Source organism: Syngnathoides biaculeatus, chromosome 6 (assembly GCF_019802595.1).
Source record: "Syngnathoides biaculeatus isolate LvHL_M chromosome 6, ASM1980259v1, whole genome shotgun sequence".
Taxonomy (NCBI): domain Eukaryota; kingdom Metazoa; phylum Chordata; class Actinopteri; order Syngnathiformes; family Syngnathidae; genus Syngnathoides; species Syngnathoides biaculeatus.
The window spans coordinates 13018189-13038422 of record NC_084645.1 but is presented as its reverse complement, the minus strand read 5'-3'; positions in this window follow the sequence as shown (position 1 = coordinate 13038422).

The window sequence follows — 20234 nt, the reverse complement described above, 5'->3', positions numbered from 1 at the left end:
CTTTGTTACGGCTTCATCCAAATTTGATAAACCAGGTAGTTGGTGTCAGGGGGATGGCCTTGTTCATCTGGCTTGAATCCAAAATGTTCTCACGTTGTTGCGGTGACATTAGGCTTTGAAACTAATTCAATTAATTCCATTAACTGTGAAGGTACTGGCTTGCTGCCAGAAAACTTATCTTCTTGTATGCAAGCACCTGCATTTCAAAAGCAGGTATGTATGGATGCACACACCCACTCAGGGAATCAGAAGGAGTGGGGCCCGCCATTCAGTATTTTTGATTGGTTTGGCGACCACGATGGATTTCATGGATGGGACTTCAGGTCACAGAAATGTTTTCATTACCTCAAATAACCAGGCACCTGTATACACTCTTTATTTTTTTTTTTAACTGCACCATTCAGACTCATCTTAAAAGTAAGGGGAAAAAAGCATACACCGGATTGCATGTTCTCCCAGTGCCTGCAAGGGTTTTTCTCTGGGCACTACGGTTTCCTCTCAATGCAGCCCGATGGGGGCACAAACCAGTGCAATCTGTAGGCTGGTCCCAAGCCCGGATAAATGCAGAGGGTTGCGTCAGGAAGGGCATCCGGCGTAAAAACTGTGCCAAACAAATATGAGCGTTCATCTAAAGAATCCCATACCGGATCGGTCGTGGCCCGGGTTAACAACGCCCGCCCCCGGCACTGCTAACCTGCAGGGCGTCGGTGGAAATTCAGCTACTGTGGGTCGAAGACAAAGAAGAGGAGGAAACCGATCCAGCGTCAGAAGAAAAAGAGGAATGCACAGAGCCTACAACTGAGTGTAGGGACTTTGAATGTTGGGACTATGACAGGAAAAGCTCAGGAGTTGGTTGACATGATGATTAGGAGAAAGGTTGATATTCTGTGCATCCAAGAGAGCAGGTGGAAAGGGAGTAAGGCTAGAAGTTTGGGAGCAGGGTTTAAATTATTCTACCACGGAGTAGATGGGAAGAGAAATGGAGTAGGGGTTATTTTAAAGGAAGAGCTGGCTAAGAATGTCTTGGAGGTGAAAAGAGTATCAGATCGAGTGATGAGACTAAAATTTGAAATTGAGGGTGTTATGTATAATGTGGTTAGCGGCTATGCACCACTGGTAGGATGTGACCTAGAGTTGAAAGAGAAATTCTGGAAGGAACTAGATGAAGTAGTTCTGAGCATCCCAGACAGCGAGAGAGTTGTGATTGGTGCAGATTGTAATGGACATATTGGTAAAGGAAACAGGGGCGATGAAGAAGTGATGGGTAAGTACGGCATCCAGGAAAGGAACTTTGAAGGGCAGATGGTGGTGGACTTTGCAAAAAGGATGGAGATGGCTGTAGTGAACACTTATTTCCAGAAGAGGGAGGAACATATAGTGACCTACAAGAGCGGAGGTAGAACCACGCAGGTAGATTATATTTTGTGCAGACGATGTAATCTGAAGGAGGTTACTGACTGTAAAGTAGTGGTAGGGGAGAGTGTAGCTCGACAGGATAGGATGGTAGTATGTAGGATGATTCTGGTGGTGGGTAGGAAGATTAAGAAGACAAAGGTAGAGCAGAGAACCATGTGGTGGAAGCTGAGAAAGGAAGAATGTTGTGCGGCCTTCCGGAAAGAGGTGAGACAGGCTCTCGATGGACAACCGAAGCTCCCGGAAGACTGGACGACGACAGCCAAGGTGATCAGAGAGACAGGCAGGAGAGTACTTGGTGTGTCATCTGGTAGGAAAGGGGAGAAGGAGACTTGGTGGTGGAACCCCAAAATACAGGGAGTCATACAAGGAAAGAGATTAGCGAAGAAGAAGTGGGATACTGAGAGGACTGAGGAGAGGCAAAAGGAGTACATCGAGATGTGACGTAGGGCAAAGGTAGAGGTGGCAAAGGCTAAACAAGAAGCATATGAAGACCTGTACACCAGGTTGGACACGAAAGAAGGAGAAAAGGAACTCTACAGGTTGGCCAGACAGAGGGATAGAGATGGGAAGGATGTGCAGCAGGTAAGGGTGATTAAGGATAGAGATGGAAATGTGTTGACTGGTGCCAGTACTGTGCTAAATAGATGGAAAGAATAGTTTGAGATGTTGATGAATGAAGAAAGGGAGAGGTGAAGAGGCAAGTGTGAAGGACCAGGAAGTGGCAATGATTAGTAAAGGGGAAGTCAGAAAGGCACTTCAAAGGATGAAAAATGGAAAGGCAGTTGGTCATGATGACATACCGGTAGAGGTATGGAAGCAATTTGGAAAGATGGCTGTGGAGTTTTTGACCAACTTATTCAACAGAATACTAGCGGGTGAAAAGATGCCTGAAGAAGGAGAAAAAGTGTTCTAGTTCCCATTTTTAAGAACAAAGGGGATGTTCAGAGCTGTGGGAACTATAGAGGAATAAAGTTGATGAGCCACACAATGAAGTTATGGGAAAGAGTAGTGGAGTATCTGCGAGCAACAATATGGTTTCATGCCTAGAAAGAGTACCACAGAGGCATTATTTGCCTTGAGGATGCTAGTGGAAAAGTACAGAGAATGTCAGAAGGAGCTACGTTGTGTCTTTGTGGATCTAGAGTACCAAGAGAGGAACTGTGGTACTGCATGCGTAAGTCTGGTGTGGCAGAGAAGTATGTTAAAATAGTACAGGACATGTATGATGGCAGCAGAACAATGGCGAGGTGTGCCTTAGGTCTGACAGAGGAATTTAAGGTGGAGGTGGGACTGCATCAGGAATCAGCTCTGAGCCCCTTCCTGTTTGCAGTGGAAATGGATAGGCTGACAGATGAGGTTAGACTGGAATCCCCTTGGACCATGATATTCGCAGATGATATTGTGATGTGCAGTGAAAGCAGGGAGCATGCAGAAGAACAATTAGAAAGATGGAGGCACGCACTGGAAAGGAGAGGAATGAAGATTAGCCGAAGTAAAACAGAATATATGTGCGTGAATGAGAACGGTGGAGGGGGAAGAGTGAGCCTACAGGGAGAAGAAATAGCGAGGGTGGAGGACTTCAAATATTTAGGGTCAACAATCCAGAGCAATGGTGAGTGTGGTCAGGAAGTGAAGAAACGGGTCCAAGCAGCTTGGAACAGCTGGCGAAAGGTGTCTGGTGTGTTATGTGACAGAAGAGTGTCTGCTAGGATGAAGGGCAAAGTTTACAAAACAGTGGTTAGGCCGGCCATGATGTACGGATTTAGAGATGATGGCACTGAAAAAACAACAGGAAGCTGAACTGGAGGTGGCAGAAATGAAGATGTTGAGGTTCTCGCTGGGAGTGAGCAGGTTGGATAGGATTAGAAATGAGCTCATTAGAGGGACAGCCAAAGCTGGATGTTTTGGAGACAAGATTCGAGAGAGCAGACTTCGATGGTTTGGGCATGTTCAGAGGCGAGAGAGTGAGTATATTGGTAGAAGGATGCTAAGGATGGAGGTCCCAGGCAAAAGAGCGAGAGGAAGACCAAAGAGAAGGTTTATGGATGTGGTGAGGGAAGACATGAGGGCAGTTGGGGTTAGAGAGGAAGATGCAGGAGATAGGCTAAGATGGCAAAAGATGACACGCTGAGGCGACCCCTAACGGGACAAGCCGAAAGGAAAAGAAGAAGAAGACTAAGGTTTCCTCTCACATCCCAAAAACATGCAACATTAATTGGAGATTCTAAATTGCCCCGAGGTTTGATTATGATTGCGGCTGTTTGTCTCAATATGCCCACTGATTGGCTGGCAATCAGTGCCCTGCTTCTTGCCCGTTGACAGCTGGCATAGGCTCTAGCACTCCCCGCAACCCTCGTGAGGATAAGCAGGTAAGAAAATGGATGCATGGATGGATGTTTAGCTGCATGCCTGTACAGAATAGTGGATCTGTTTATCTTTGTGTTGGAAGAGTTTTGTTGTGCAAATAAAGAGTTTGAAAAACTTCCTCGACTTATTTGTATTATTATTTTTAAATTCAGATTTTTATTAAATTGCAGCTGGACAGAAAAGTGTTTTAGGAGAGAGAAAGAACAATAGAGTGGACAAGGGGACAATGGCTGAGAACCAGAGTATAACAATAGTGATAACATCTAGATATTCAAACACAAGTAACAATTAAATTACAACATATGTAGATGTCATTTGTAGATTTGGGGCAAGGGGAGACATCTAATGAGGACATGCAATATCTAACCAAACAACCAGATAAGAGAGAACAGAAAATGGCCACAAAGGTTGGGGTGGGGAATGAGCATGGCAGTGCTACTGATGAGCAGTAAGGTGGGATTCTTATTTGTCTTTTGGTGTCTAAACACCTGAAAGAACCTGTGAACCTGTGAGATGATGTTAGTATAACCCAGTGGTTTCTCAACTGGGGGACGGAGGGGGTGGGGTGGGGGTTGGGGGTCAATGAGGCAGCAATGAACTACTATGAACACTTTTCATTTTTAAGATACACCCAGCTGTTGTTCATGTTTTTGTTGTGGGGTGGTGGGTGGCGCTTAATATTCGCAAATGGTGGATGGGGGCAGTGAAAAGCTGTTTGGGAACCACTGATATAACCTATGTTGTTGTTAGTCAACTAATCCATCCATCCATTTTCTAAAATGCTTATCCTCACAAGGGTCTTTGTACTCTATTTATCCATTCATCCATTCTCAACACCACATATCCTGGTTGGGGTCAGTGGGCGCCAGAACCGATCCCAGCTGTCTTTGAGCAAAAGGCCCTATATGGACAATCATTCACACTCACATTCACATCATCACTGAGTGGGAACTGAACCCACGCTGCCCACATCAAAGGCAGGTGAGTGTATCACTACACAATGCTATCTTTATTCCAACTTTATTCTCACACTGTTGACAATCAAATGTGGCACTACCAGAGTTATACGGTCAGTATCCGTAAGTATCAGCTTTCGTTGCTCAAACTTGTGTTTTTATGTACTAAATGTATGTGTCACACAATGACTGTTATCGTGCTAGAGTGCCTCCAACTACTGGAGATAAATTAGGTTTTAGGTTTCGCCAACCTGAGAAGGCCTTTTTTTCACGGACAGGATACGCTGTGTGTGTATTTATACATATACATATACATTTACATATACATATACATACACATATACATATACACACACAAGGTTACTTCCTCAACTGGGATGGGCCCGATCTCTCCTTCAATCTGAACAAGATAATCATCAAAAATGGAAAATGAATATCTGATAATCTGTTTTCTATCATGTCATCCGAATGCATACAAGATTTTCTTTCACAAATCAGTAAATTAAGTTAACACTGACATTGTTGCATCAGCTTTGAGAAACCTTTGTCCCGTTTTTAGTTGCCCTTATCATTGACACAGGTGTGTATAATCCACGAAATGTGTCTTTAATGTCATAACTGCTTTAGAATTGGGTGATTCTTCTTTGTTGTCATCCTGCTTCAACAACCTAAAATTGAGCTCATATTGGAAGACATGGGTTGCTGCATGATCAACGGCTTATATCCCGTTATTTCTAGGGCTGTGTGTGGCATTGGTTGTAAAAGACAAAGTCTTGGTGCTCAATCCTGTTAGTTCTCCAAACCTGACAGTGCTTATTGGCTCTGCAGTCATGTGAACATTCAAAAATTAACTGTTTGCTCTTTATATATACTGTCTGGAATTTTAATTATGAAGACTTTCACTCTGGATTTGACTCTTGGATTTGTGTACTCTGAAACATGCTAGTCCTTGTGGGGTAATATACATTGTAGAACAATCATAGCTTTCACAGGAAATATATTACTATAATAAATAATGGAAACACAATTTGGGATTGAGGACACATTCTTGAATGTCATTATCAGGGAGAAAGCTGTGAATATTTTATCATAACTATTTTGGTCCTCCTTGATAGAGGGCAAATGCTGAAGACAAACGGCGTACAGTTCCTCTTCAGGTGAAGATGGATTAGCTTGTCAGCCTGAGGGATCAGAAATGTCTGATTTGGCAGGACTTTGACAGAAGCAGCCATGTCCACCTCGAGGTGGGTCGCCAAAAAAAAAAAAAAGAAAGAAAGTAAAATGATCCCTTTTATAGATATTCCAAAATGTCCATACAAAAAAAAGACACCCTTTGGACGAGCCTGTAAAACTGTGATGAACAAGGTTTTGCTTTGACATAGCATTAGAGTCACAGGAAGGTACACAAACACTGACACCCCAACACAAACACACTTCACACTAAACGTCTTTCGCTTTGTAACAGAATACTATGACATCTCACTTGAAAACAAGTGTCCTTTTCCAGTAGATAATGGGGCAATCAACATGGTAATGGATATTTGGAACGTTAAGTGAGGAATATGAAAAAGCTGAAATGGACTGTCATGGTTGGTAATTGTGCTGAAGAAAGCATAAAATTGCTTCACACGGACAGAATAATAGAGCATTCACAACAGGGAGGGGTGACAAAAACAAAAAAGGTTTACAAATAGTATTGTCACATTGAACATTTACCAAATATACTGTAAGTAGATCGCTGTAACTTTATTATGAGTTGTTTTGTTGAGAAAAGGATGTTAAGTTTGCTGTAATTGCCTTGTTGGCTTTTCTGTTTTGAATATACAACAAGAGGCATATAATTTGTGGTTAACAATGTCATTTTTAAATGATTAAAGGGCAGTTGTTGGGTAAATGAAAATATTTTGTTTCTCTCCTGGTACCAGTGACAGTAGTTGAACAAATGAACAAAACGTAAAGGCCGAGCAATTCCACCATTCTGAGGATGAACAACAGCTTTCTTATAGCCCATCTTGACCTCAACCAATAGAATTGTGTATTGTAATGGTATCATCCCCCTCCCTTACTCGCTGTTTCCATTTATTCACGTGGACAAACCAAAGTTTCAGGAAGCTTTTGAGCATAATTCAACCGAACGCCAGCACATTTACATACAAATGTTAGCGCTAGCATGATAGCTGCTTCTTGTTGCCTGCAACCCTAATAAAAGTACATGCATACAACCACAAGTTTTCTTTGAATGGACAGCTCAAAAAATGGTCCTCTCCTGAGCACCCGGTGACAGTGTATGCCCTCCCCCCCCCCATTGCCACGGTGCATGACAATATTTTCTCACCATCCCGTGACAGTGAAAGGTGACTCATTTTCTGGTCATGCCTCTTTGTCAGTGTTAGACTTGACAACATAAAGTCCAGTGATCATAAAAGATGGTATCATGATACATGTCGTCTAGTGCCACTGTCTGACCAAGATACTACAACCTTTTATGTCAGCATTATATGCATAGTACAATTGTGAAAGACCACATTTGTCTTGTAGTCTGACATAACAAGCACAGTAAAGCCTACCATGATTCTCAGATTGTCAACAACTGTGTTTAACCGATCCAACTTTGTTGGTTAGACAATAGAAGAGAATTGAACCAACACCACCAAGTGTCTGCCCTCTGTGCCACCTTGCTCCTACTACAGTAGCTAAAGTCTTATGCATAGGTCAGACACAGGGATGTCAGCTCCGATATTGGCCCGATTAAGTATCAAAGCTGAGACATTTTGTCAGCAATGAAAAAAATACTTTATTGTGTGACATAGTCCTGGACCAACAATTTGTCTGTATGATAGCACTACGACAGCAAACAGTCTTGCATGTTTTTTTTTGGATCTGTTCTGTGTAGTTTGACACATCAACGACAACTCCTTGACAGCACACCTTGACATCGCTTTGCCTCCATTGCTCACCATTTTCAACATACTTGGGCGTTTTAGAGCATTGTTGGATACAACACAGACATGTTTAAAAACGTCAAAATAAATACATCTGCTCTGACAGGAGGGTCTTCAACAAAGAGGTAATCAACCAGATAAAAGGGCCAAATATCGCCAAAATTGATTTTAAAAAATGGGTTTAAACAGAAGTTGCTGTCAGAGGGACATTTTAAAAGTTTTTTTTTTCAACAAAATTGACACATTTATAGGGATATTAAGTAACTCTATGGGGGTCTAAATAGCCAAAATACAGGTCATTTGAAAATACATGAACATAAATCAACCTCTTCTGGAATGGACAGCCCACGCCCAACCACTAGTGACAACACCACGTCTTCCCCCTTATCTTTTTTTTTTCCCAACACCAAAACATACATTGGCAGAAGGTATTGTTATCAGCGCTATGCGACCACAATGTTTCTGGTCGTGTTGACACGTTTTCTGGTTCCACCTCACTGACACTGTTTGATTTGGCAAGATAAAGCCCAGTAATCGTAAAAGACGGAATACAGTGGTATCCTAATAGATGTTCTGTAGTATTGCCAGTGATTTACCAAGATACGACAATATTTTTGGGGAGTAGCCTTACGTAGTGCCATCATGAAAGACCGTGGTTGTCTTGTAGACAAATCCAGATGTTAGGTTGCAGCCAGTAGGGATGAGCTGAGTGAGCACAGGTGAACTTAACTATGACCAAAGCCTCAGAAGCTGCATGACATTCAAAATGATATTTTTTTACAACATAGATTTCAAAACTGGCTTTGTTGTTATGTGTTTCAATCTACAAAATGTGGAGCCTATTTTCTAGCCAAGTCTGTCCCAGTTTCCTCTTTTGTTTCCAGTTTCACATGCTTGGATTTGTTTCCAAGTCTCTCCGTGTCAGAGCTGGATAAAGAACTCACACGCTGTACTGAAGTAGATAAAAGATACTTGTGTTAGAAATACTCTGGAACTTTAAAATATAAATGTAATTTTTGCTGTCAGTTATATACAATACTTAATTTGATCACAAAATACAAAACTGATTCCCTCTTTTATTAACTTTCTTAGTCCTAATAGTTGGCGAAACAGTGAAGCATCCAGATAGCTCGTTGGCCTCACAGTTCTGAGGACCACCTATGTGGCATTTGCATGTTCGCCTCATGCCTGCATGGGTTTTCTCCAGGCACTACGGTTTCCTACAACATCCCCAAAACATGCATTCATTAGAGACTCAAATTTTCCCCAAGGTCTGATTATGAGTGCGACTGTTGTCTCTCTCTTTGTGACATTTGATTGGCTAGCAACCAGTTCGGGGTGTACCCTGCCTCCTGTCTGAAGATTGCCGGGATAAGCTCCAGCTCTCCCACGACCCTTGTGAGTATAAGCGCCTTGGAAAATGGATGGATAGATAGTCCCAATATTGAGAAGTAAGAAATTACAGGTCACAGCTTTGCTGCAACCTTAATTCAATATATCTGTGCCTGGAGCAAAGTAAAACAAGCATAATTAAAAATACTAATTTAGCTAATAATAAGAACCAAGAAAAGAAACCTTAACTCCATTTTTTATGTTTTTTTTTTTTTTTGACCAGTCATACACATTTTTTAATCCCAGAAACCCAAGGTTTCCTCTGCCACATGACCACGGGTACACAAGAATACTGTTACTTTAGAATAATGTGACTCCAATATTTACTTCAGTAAAAGTAAGAAAGTACTCAGTGGGAAAAAAAAAAAAAACTACTTGAGTGAAGAGTGAGATAGTGGTAGGTATGAATGTGACTCCAGAAGTAAAGCCCCAATAGCTATAGTACTTTGGAAAATAAATGTCTATCAATACATTTCTAAAAATCTCACTTCTTGTTTTAACTATTCCCACTTCAAGAGCACAGTGCTGTCAGGCCCTAGTTAGTTATAATTAACTAATTTTTATACTTTATTCACAAATGGACAGCTGTGTTTTTTAGTACACTGACATAGTAAAGTAAGTTAAAGTACACCACATAGACAAAAGTATTCATTCACCTTCCTTGACTCAAATTTGATATGACATTGGTCCAACCTTGGCAGCTATAACATCTGATACTCTTGCTGGAAGTATTTCAACAAGGTTTAAGATTGAGTTTATGGGTCTTTATGACCATTTCTCCAGGAGTATATTTGTGAGGATACACAGTGATATTGGAAGAGAAGGAATGGCTCTGAGTCTCCGCTCTAATTCACTCAAAAGTGTTCTACCGGGTTTGGTCAGCATTATGCAGGTGAATGAAGTTCATCAACATTAAACACTCTCATCCATGCCTACATGAACCTTTATTTGTGCACCAGTGCACAGACACGTTGGAACAGGAAGAAAAGGCATCACCAAATGGTTCCCACAAAGTTGGAAATGTCCAAAATATTAGCCGCATTCATAAAACAGTCCCACTAATTGTATCCTTGATAAATTGGTGCTTTAATATAAACCATCTCATACAAATATCAATTTCGTCATGCCTCCCGATACACTGCTGAGCCAATGGTGAACGTGGATTACTTTAAGATGGCAACTACGGCCTCGACAGTGTGTGTGTGTGTGTGTGTTGGCTATTTGAAGCACCATGTTTCACCCTGAATGTCAACAAGCAAATGCAAACTGTATAGCACATGCAAGCCCCCACAAAAACAGCATTGATTGGATGTTCCCTCATAGAAGCAGTTCTTCATTACTAAGATGCAAAATTACACTCGTCAATTACTGTGTAGATCTGTTACGTGGTGAATGCAACAGATGCATTGCCAAGTATAAATACTCACAATCCTTACCTTATGGATAACTTCACTGAGCAATCAAGTCTGTGCTGCTTCTCAGAAGCTACTGCTGAGGACAAATGGGAATCTGGGCAGCTCTGTTTTGGCTAACTTTGGCTGATTGACTAACTTGTCCAGGCTTGTTGCCAAGTTTTAGACAGATATACATGATAAAGTGTTGATAATTAAGTAAAGTAGTCTTGCTGTTGCACAACAGTGTGGTGAAAGGGAAAAATTTGTATCAGTAACACCACTGATATAAGTGATGTCAATGGCACGACAGTGAACAATACTGTATACTTTGCACCTATGTCTTACAATGAAAGGTCCTGGAAAATTTATTTGAATACATAAACCTTCCATGTGTAGTTTTGTCTCCGTCGATCGTGTGTTGGTTTTGTCAGCGTACTACAGTTTCTTCTTTGTCTAAAAGTGGGAATATCGAGTTATCATCATTGTCATCATCGCCATCAGTTTGAATGTTTTTGTCTCTATGTTCCCATTGATTGACTGATGCTCCATCTAGGGTCTACCCCGCCTCTTGCCCAAGGTCAGCTGGAATAGGGTCCAACTTGCACATAACCCTGTAAATTGTACTATAAAATTAATGCCTAATATTTGTCCGTCCTTCTTGTTGTTATCATTTTTGCAGTGCCTATTATTACATGTGTGGCCCTACGCAGAGCAGATTAAGAGTAAACCACATAATTCTATGTCAGCCTTGTTTAAAACACCATTGAGCAGAAGAGATCTGAAACAATACTTTCAGACCAACCAAACGTCCTGAACTTAGAGGGACAAAAGATTATACTATCAGTCAAATGACTAGGATAAGCTAGCATGCTGGTGCTCATGGAGCACTTATTCCTCTGTAAAGTGATTTTTCTCATCTGCTGACATTCATCCTTGTCTGAAAAGATGTACACACAAGCTTCAATCAACTGTGAGAACCAGCAGGGAGCTAAATAACTGACAAAACAGATCAAATGTTGCAGCATACACATCGGAAAACAACGAAATTACTTGCACCGAGACAACATTTTTTCAAGGTTAATGAATTGGTGCAGTGCAAAGTAAATTGAGAAGATGCGAGGAAGAATTTCATTGTACTGTAAAGGAGATGACTAGTGTGTAGAAAATTATTCTCAATCAACGATTTTAAAACTGTTGATACTTTTTACTTTGAGGCATTCAGCATGGGGGGAAATGATGCCACTTGTTTGTCTCTTATGGATAAAGGATATACAAACTAAACACCTCTGTTAAAATAGCAAGTTTTTGTGATGTAAATAGCAGCACCGTATAAATAATTTCTGAAGTTATTCCACTTGTTGTATGGCCTGGTAATATTCATTACTTTGATGTAATATTGTCCGTGAGAAGCAGCATAGCCTGCAACAAAAATTGGGGTAATGGTTTAGGTTTTTGTTGTTGTTCTTTTTATATTAGTTCTGCTTGGAGTCATTCTAAATGGGAAAAGAGTCTCAAAATTGATTCAGACATAATGAAGTTTGCTTCCACAAGTGTGTTAAGTACCACTTAATGTCAATGATCATACTGTTCATGTTTTGTTTTTGAAGGATAAAAGAGATCACAAATAAGCCCAAATGTACAGGAATAAATACATCAAATAGATATTTTAAATAATATTTACTAACACTAACATCACAACTTGTAGCAAGTTGTCAGATCTGAGTTTATCTGACAAATCTCTCTGGCCAAACTTTATTGTAGATTCAACCATGTTCACAACATTGTCATTACATTGTACATTGTCTAAAACAATGATAAAAACAGAATACAATGATTTACAAATCATTTTCAACCGATATTCTATTGCTTAAACAACCAAGATATTTCATGTTCGAACTATTTGTTGAGGTGGAATGGTGGCACAGCTGTTACGGGTTTGCCTCGCAGTTCTGAGGATCTGGGTTCAATCCCGGCCTGCCTATGTGGATTTTGCATGTTCTAACCCTGTGCCTGCATGGGTTTTCTCCCAGCACTCTGGTTTCCTCCCACATCCCAAAAACATGCAACATTAATTGGACACTAAATTGCCCCTGGGTGTGATTGTGAGTGTGGTTGTTTGTTTCTATGTGCCCTGCGATTGGCTGGCAACCCGTTGAGGGTGTACCCCGTCTCCTTCCCGTTGACAGCTGGGATAGGCTCCCTTGTGAGGATAAGCAGTTAAGAAAATGGATGGATGGATGATATATATATATATATAAAAGCACTCTTTTTGTAGATATGGGATCGTACTCCCCATTTTCCACTTATCTTCAGGTCAGGTCATGGGGAGCTCAAACGTCTCTCTGGCCACTTTATTTAGCTCAGGCTTACAGAGGGAGAGAGTTTCTCCAGTCCAATGTTCCTTGGGTTTTTCCAAACCTGCTTATTTGGCTCCTCTCAATCCTGAGAAGCAACCAACCCTCTAGGCCCTACCAGATCACAAAGCTTCTCCCATCATTTCTAAGGAAGAAACCAGACAACCTGCAGAGTAAACAACAAAAATTGCCCACTGTTACGTGAAGCTATTTTCAGCCAGTGTGTGGCTGAGGGTGCTTGTTGCTGGATCAGTCGTGTAACGTTGGACAACTTGGTCAAATGGGGAAAGCTGTCCTTGGTCTGGGCCCGCCACTGCAACAGGTTCTGCATGGTGGGAATTTGAAGTGTTTGCAAATAATTACAGACCTCTTCTTGTGCCGTTGAACTTGTTGCTTTGACAGTGTGGGCTGCATATTTTTTTAATCAAAATCAGTTAGTCTGTAGAAATGCAGCCCTATGGGGGCACAAACCAGTGCAATCTGTAGGCCGGTCCCAAGCCCGGATAAATGCAGAGGGTTGCGTCAGGAAGGGCATCCGGCGTAAAAACTGTGCCAAACAAATATGAGCGTTCATCTAAAGAATCCCATACCGGATCGGTCGTGGCCCGGGTTACACAACGCCCGCCCCGGCACTGCTAACCTACAGGGCGTCGGTGGAAATTCAGCTACTGTGGGTCGAAGACAAAGAAGAGGAGGAAACCGGATCCAGCGTCAGAAGAAAAAGAGGAATGCACAGAGCCTACAACTGAGTGTAGGGACTTTGAATGTTGGGACTATGACAGAAAAGCACAGGAGTTGGTTGACATGATGATTAGGAGAAAGGTTGATATTCTGTGCATCCAAGAGAGCAGGTGGAAAGGTAGTAAGGCTAGAAGTTTGGGAGCAGGGTTTAAATTATTCTACCACGAGTAGATGGGAAGAGAAATGGAGTAGGGGTTATTTTAAAGGAAGAGCTGGCTAAGAATGTCTTGGAGGTAAAAAGAGTATCAGATCGAGTGATGAGACTAAAATTTGAATTGAGGGTGTTATGTATAATGTGGTTAGCGGCTATGCACCACAGGTAGGATGTGACCTAGAGTTGAAAGAGAAATTCTGGAAGGAACTAGATGAAGTAGTTCTGAGCATCCCAGACAGCGAGAGAGTTGTGATTGGTGCAGATTGTAATGGACATATTGGTAAAGGAAACAGGGGCGATGAAGAAGTGATGGGTAAGTACGGCATCCAGGAAAGGAACTTTGAAGGGCAGATGGTGGTGGACTTTGCAAAAAGGATGGAGATGGCTGTAGTGAACACTTATTTCGAAGAGGGAGAACATATAGTGACCTACAAGAGCGGAGGTAGAACCACGCAGGTAGATTATATTTTGTGCAGACGATGTAATCTGAAGGAGGTTACTGACTGTAAAGTAGTGGTAGGGGAGAGTGTAGCTCGACAGCATAGGATGGTAGTATGTAGGATGATTCTGGTGGTGGGTAGGAAGATTAAGAAGACAAAGGTAGAGCAGAGAACCATGTGTGGAAGCTGAGAAAGGAAGAATGTCGTGCGGCCTTCCGGAAAGAGTGAGACAGGCTCTCGATGGACAACCGAAGCTCCCGGAAGACTGGACGACGACAGCCAAGGTGATCAGAGAGACAGGCAGGAGAGTACTTGGTGTGTCATCTGGTAGGAAAGGGGAGAAGGAGACTTGTGGTGGAACCCAAAATACAGGGAGTCATACAAGGAAAGAGATTAGCGAAGAAGAAGTGGGATACTGAGAGGACTGAGGAGAGGCGAAAGGAGTACATCGAGATGCGACGTAGGGCAAAGGTAGAGGTGGCAAAGGCTAAACAAGAGGCATATGAAGACATGTACACCAGGTTGGACACGAAAGAAGAGAAAAGGATCTCTACAGTTGGCCAGACAGAGGGATAGAGATGGGAAGGATGTGCAGCAGGTAAGGGTGATTAAGGATAGAGATGGAAATGTGTTGACTGGTGCCGGTAGTGTACTAAATAGATGGAAAGAATACTTTGAGAGAAGTTGATGAATGAAGAAAATGAGAGAGAAGGAAGAGTTGAAGAGGCAAGAGTGAAGGACCAGGAAGTGGAAATGATTACTAAGGGGGAAGTCAGAAAGGCACTACAAAGGATGAAAAATGGGAAGGCAGTTGGTCCTGATGACATACCGTAGAGGTATGGAAGCAATTTGGAGAGATGGCTGTGGAGTTTTTGACCAACTTATTCAACAGAATACTAGCGGGCGAAAAGATGCTGAAGAAGGAGGAAAAGTGTTCTAGTCCCATTTTTAAGAACAAAGGGATGTTCAGAGCTGTGGGAACTATAGAGGAATAAAGTTGATGAGCCACACAATGAAGTTATGGGAAAGAGTAGTGGAGGCTAGACTCAGGACAGAAGTAAGTATCTGCGAGCAACAGTATGGTTTCATGCCTAGAAAGAGTACCACAGATGCATTATTTGCCTTGAGGATGCTCGTGAAAAGTACAGAGAAGGTCAGAAGGAGCTACATTGTGTCTTTGTGGATCTAGAGAAAGCCTATGACAGAGTACCAAGAGAGGAACTGTGGTACTGCATGCGTAAGTCTGGTGTGGCAGAGAAGTATGTTAAAATAGTACAGGACATGTATGATGGCAGCAGAACAATGGTGAGTGTGCCTTAGGTGTGACGGAGGAATTTAAGGTGGAGGTGGGACTGCATCAGGGATCAGCTCTGAGCCCCTTCCTGTTTGCAGTGGTAATGGATAGGCTGACAATGAGGTTAGACTGGAATCCCCTTGGACCATGATGTTCGCAGATGATATTGTCATATGCAGTGAAAGCAGGGAGCACGCAGAGGAACAATTGGAAAGATGGAGATATGCACTGGAAAGGAGAGGAATGAAGATTAGCCGAAGTAAAACAGAATATATGTGTGTGAATGAGAAAAGTAAGGGGGGAAGAGTGAGGCTACAGGGAGAAGAGATACGAGGGTGGACGACTTCAAATACTTGGGGTCAACAATACAGAGCAATGGAGAGTGTGGTCAGGAAGTGAAGAAACGGGTCCAAGCAGGTTGGAACAGCTGGCGAAAGGTGTCTGGTGTGTTATGTGACAGAAGAGTGTCTGCTAGGATGAAGGCAAAGTTTACAAAACAGTGGTGAGGCCGGCCATGATGTACGGATTAGAGACGGTGGCACTGAAGAAACAACAGGAAGCTGAACTGGAGGTGACAGAAATGAAGATGTTGAGGTTCTCGCTCGGAGTGAGCAGGTTGGATAGGATTAGAAATGAGCTCATTAGAGGGACAGCCAAAGCTGGATGTTTTGGAGACAAGATTCGAGAGAGCATGGTTTGGACATGTTCAGAGGCGAGAGAGTGAGTATATTGGTAGAAGGATGCTGAGGATGGAGCTCCCAGGCAAAAGGGCGAGAGGAAGACCAAAGAGAAGGTTTATGGATGTGGTGAGGGAAGACATGAGGGCAGTTGGGGTTCGAGAGGAAGATGCAGGAGATAGGCTAAGATGGCAAAAGATGACACGCTGTGGCGACCCCTAACGGGACAAGCCGAAAGGAAAAGAAGAAGTTAGTCTGTAGAACTCCAACTGATGACTCACATGAAATGGCAACCAAGTTCTTTTTAAAACTTGTGGTAAATACAAAGTGCATCTTATTCGTGTAGAGGGTTACTTGCATCCAATCATTTGACTGAGTGGCACACCATCTGGCTGAGTACAGATTGGTGGGCTGATTTGAAGAAGAGGGCATCCAATCACAGTCGAATAGCCAGAGGTGGCAACCAATTCAAAATGAGAACCAGCACACACACATTTGTGTGCATGAGGTTAAAGATTAGAAGCTGAAAAAATACCTTGGGTTCTATCAAAGACACTGCATTGTAGTAAATGTGTTGCACATTTAGAACCAGAACCTTTTAACTCAGGTATTTCCAAAAATAGTTTTGCAACTATTTTACATTTTTAAAAATATCTCTCAATTATATTGCATGCAGATGCTTTAGTATTGAGTATGTTGTCACTATTTATGTATTAATTGCACATTTTAAGGTTATTATAAGTAACTTCTTTCAAAAGAGCGAGAGAAAGACCAAAGAGAAGGTTTATGGATGTGGTGAGAGAAGACATGAGGGTAGTTGGGGTTAGAGAAGAAGATGCAGGAGATAGGGTAAAACAGGACAAGCCGAAAGGAAAAGAAGAAGATAAGTAACTTCTTTGTCCTTGGTCTTTGCCTCTCATTTGGCTCCTTTGATTGTATTCATTCTGTGCTTTAAATTTTTATTTTCAACTTCCATTGTTTTCATCTTTGTTGCCATAAAATGTATTCCTCCAACTGAAAATAGCAATACAATGATGTGGAAGAACAAATCTCATGGTGTTCCGCTATACATAAATTTGGACAAATTGGAAAATGGATGGATGGATAATGATTTCATCACAATTTACTCAGTGCGAGAAGCAAAGCAAAGCAAATGTATTTATAGTGCACATTTCATACACATGATAACTCAATTTGCTTTACATGATTACAATAATTTAAAAACAAATAAACAATTAAAACAGAGAAAGAATAAATAAAAACAATAACAGCACAATTAAAATAGCATCCAAAGGAAAAAATGAAATTCTCTAAAACGCAGTAGAAAAAATAAGTTCATTATTCCAAATTATTCCATTTGTGAACAGCATATCAGCTAAATGCTCCTTCACAAAGTTTGTTTTGGACTCAGCAGCCGAGCCACACCCAAGCCTCGGTGGCGACTGACCCACTGCGGAGGCACACCCACGTCACGGTGACGACCGACCTGCTGCTGAGCTACGCCCACGTCGCGATGGTGACCGACCCGGTGCTGATCCATGCCCACGTCACGACCCCAGTCTGCCATCCAGCCCACCAAACATGAGGCGTCCGGGTGGACAGGTCAGGAGGACGACCCGGACGCCAAGCACCAGGATCCCCACAGGGCGATTCTGGTGGACAACCTCGGTGAGGAACCAAACGGCAAAGCAGGAACCAGACCAAGGCAGGCAATTGCTCCAGACGAGAACCTCCCACGCCGTAGTTGCGAGATGACCAGGGATTGGTCGCTACCGAGGCTTGGTCAGGGGGCAGCCGTGGATTGGTCACCAACGAGGCCAGGTCATGAAGCGGCTGGGAGCGAAGGGGATGTTGGAGAGAAGGACCAGAGCCATGACCGCCACAATCACCATCAAAACCATCCCGAGGACCCTCCAGCTCCGGGGTGGCTCATTAGAACGCCCCAGCTACGTGGGACGGCCGCGGACCGGTTGCCACCGGTACTCCTGGACAGGAACGTGAGGTGGCTGGGGAACCGTTGCCACCTCCTGGACAGCAACATGAGGCAGCGACAGGTCGGTCTCCACTGCCACATGAGCTCTGCTCGGCAGCGGATCAGTGGCCACCACCGCGTGAGCATAAGTCAGTAACGAGTCCGTCGAAACTGAAATGTGGGCGTGGTGAGGTGGCGGATCTGTTCCCACTGCAACGTGCGCTTGGCTTGGTAGCGGATCAGTTGCCACTGCCGCATAAGGAAAAGTCAGTAACGAGTCCGTCGAAACTGCAACGTGGGCGTGTCTCGGCAGCAGATCCGTTGTGACAGCGATATGAGCCTTGCTTGGTAGCGGATCCGTTGCCACTGTCACGTGAAACTGTCACGTGAGCAAAAGTCAGTAACGAGTCTGTCGCAGTAGCGACATCAGCGTAGCTCAGCTGGTTCTCTAATCCTTGCCGGACCTGGGCCGTGTGAGCTGCCAGTTCGGCGCTCTGCTGCTCCAACTCCGCCCGCATTTTGCGGCAGAACACCTCGTGATTTGGCGGCCCCTCCTCCCCCTGGGATGGAAGCTTCGCCACCAGCTACGGGTCTGCTGGTTTCACCGGTGCCGGTGAGGAGTGGGAGGACGAAGACGGTGTCTTATTTGCCGCCTGATGACCACATCTCGATGCCGACCGATCTTTAGCCACCTGATGACCACATCTCGATGGTGACCAATCCCTGGCCACCTTCCGTGCCTGTTTTGGCGGCGACCGATTCCCGGCCACCTGATGACCACGCCTCAATGGCAACCATTTTTATTAACATGCTTTATGCTTGATTTGACAGGGCTCAACGTTAACTTTTGCAGCTATCGAGCAAGTGAATCAAAGTCTCACTTGCCCCATCCAAAAGCTCACTTGCCATAGCTTTCAACAAATATTAGATGCTTTTATAGTAACTGTTAATAATCCCTACATCATATAAAATATATTATAGGTTTTGTTATTGTTTATTGAATCGTTCATTGCCTCCATGGGACAAAAAATAAATAAAATAATTAAAAAAGAAATACATTTTAAAAATATGGTAAAAGGGCGGTACGGTGGATCAGCTGGTAGAGCGTTGGCCTCACAGTTCTGAGGTCTCCGGTTCAATCCCGGACCCACCTGTGTGGAGTTTGCATGTTCTCCCTATGCCTTTGTGGGATTCCTCTGGGCACTCCGGTTTTCTCCCACATTCCCAAAAACATGCAACATTAATTGGACACTCTAAATTGCCCCTAGGTGTGATTGTGACTACGGCTGTTTGTCTCTCTGTGCCCTGAAATTGCCTGGCAACCAGTTAGGAGTGTACCCTGCCTCCTGCCCGTTGACAGCTGGGATAGGCTCCAGCACTCTCCATGACCCTCGTGAGGATAAACGGTGAAGAAAATGGATGGATGGATGGATGGATGGATGTTAAACGTTTGGCACAATAACAAATGACTAACAAATGTCTACATATTAAATAATGACTTAACAAATGACATGTGAATTACAAAAATTAAAAAAAATAAAACAAAAGGTTGGCACAATAACAAATGACGAACAAATAAAATGACTAAATAATGACTTTTAGCAACTGACAAGTGAATAAAATACTAAATAATATTTTTATTGATCTGGAAATCTAGCATGTCATCTTCCTCAGCACAACTCAATAGTAACTATGAATTGCCAATCAGTGTTTAATTTAAAACGCGGATTTGTTTACAACACTGACAGGATGCAGACATCAACAATATGTTGGCCGGTTTTCCCCTTTATGTGTCACTGTTTCATCACAATATATACTAATGACTCATTGTGTCATGTCAAAATATTATTGTTATCGATGACAGCACTTATCATTTGTACAAAAAAAATATAATAACGTCAGACTTTCTTACCTCAGATTTTCCTTGATTGCATTTCGATATTCAACTATTACCATTCTATACTACTATTGATCTAGTCCAGGGGTGCCCAGACTTTTCGTTATCGATGGGGGGTGGGGTGGGGCTATTTTTTTTTTTCTTGTTGTTGTTGGTTTTATGAGAATGACCAATGATGAAATAGACCAGGAAAAAAAACACTAGCCAGACAAAACTTTTTTTTTTTTTCCCCCCTTTA